The sequence below is a fragment of the Acyrthosiphon pisum genome, chromosome A1 (assembly GCF_005508785.2).
Source record: "Acyrthosiphon pisum isolate AL4f chromosome A1, pea_aphid_22Mar2018_4r6ur, whole genome shotgun sequence".
In the NCBI taxonomy this organism is placed as follows: Eukaryota; Metazoa; Arthropoda; class Insecta; order Hemiptera; family Aphididae; genus Acyrthosiphon; species Acyrthosiphon pisum.
Window position 1 is genome coordinate 89016365 of NC_042494.1, and position 1376 is coordinate 89017740.

Genomic DNA, 1376 nt, shown 5'->3' on the forward strand with positions numbered 1-1376 from the left:
TATTTAAACAGATGGAATTAATTCGGAGAAAACTAAGTTTTTACAACCTGATGAACTATTAAAGAAAAATATATAATATAATATTATGCCATATAGATATCTAACTAGGAAAACTAAACATTTTAAGAGTAGGTATCTATTCCATTAAATTTAATACAATATTAATATGTTACTACTAATTACCAATAAGTACTTAATAAAAAGTTAGTACCCACTTAGTACTAATCTTTTATTTTTATATACCCCATAGGCTATAGCCTACCTATGTTATAACATTGATTATAAAATTTATAATTATAATTCAATATTTTTATTAATACTAGTATTTATAATCAACGGTTATACGCACGAACTAAGATAATATAATGGACTGGAAACGAGCAGGTCATCCTTGGCCTCGAAAATATGTAGGTAAAAAAAGGCAAATGCGGGGGGTCGCAATCAAAATTGAGAGTTTACAGCGCCATCTGTATAAAACTGGATTGAGATACAAAATGTAACACTAAATAAAACCATTGGTAGCGCTGAAAACATTCAATTATGAGTGTTGATGATAACAGAGGAACCTTTTGTGATCCGTCCACCTTGTCGTTCCCAGTTCGTTATATTTTTAGTCCGTGGTAATACCATACAGTAATATATTACTCTTATACCACGATTAAAGATAGTATGGTTGCCCAACAAACTATGATAAGAAACAATTTAATGATGCTCACGGACCACGGACTATAAGACTATAAATCACGAACTACTTCATAGGACTGGACACTGTATAAAATAAGGTGGCTGCAAAGTTGTACGGTGGTCGTACGTTCGCTATGTAGCTGCTCTCTGGTGGCATTTTTTTATACTGTGCTGTTGTCACGGACTAAGATATATCTTAGTCCGTGGCTGTTGTAAATTATTTTATGTGATAAGTCGTGACTAGTCACTAGTGATAACTGAAAAACGATCAAAAATACAAAAATTCAAATCAACGACAAACTTTTTATATTCACTATTATTTCTAAATAAATGAATGCGTATTACTAGTTACTATGTTGCTACGAATTTGGAAAGTTTTTTTTTTTGCGTGATTTCTAACTTGCTTTTGATTAGACATACTTGAGTATTGTCTCATTCTCATGGTAATATAATAAGTAATTATAAATTACATATTCATAAATTTTTCATATTTCATAAGTCTATATGTATATAAATATTATGTTTATAAAAGTAAAATTCGAAATGTAGTAAATCTAGTACGTCACTAGATAGCATCACAGTCGCAAACGTACATACCCGTACAACTTTGTGACCGGTGTCCCACCCTCCCCCTGCCCGGAGTGTCCAGTCCTATGTAGTAGTTCGTGCTATAAATTATAGTCTTATAAGGA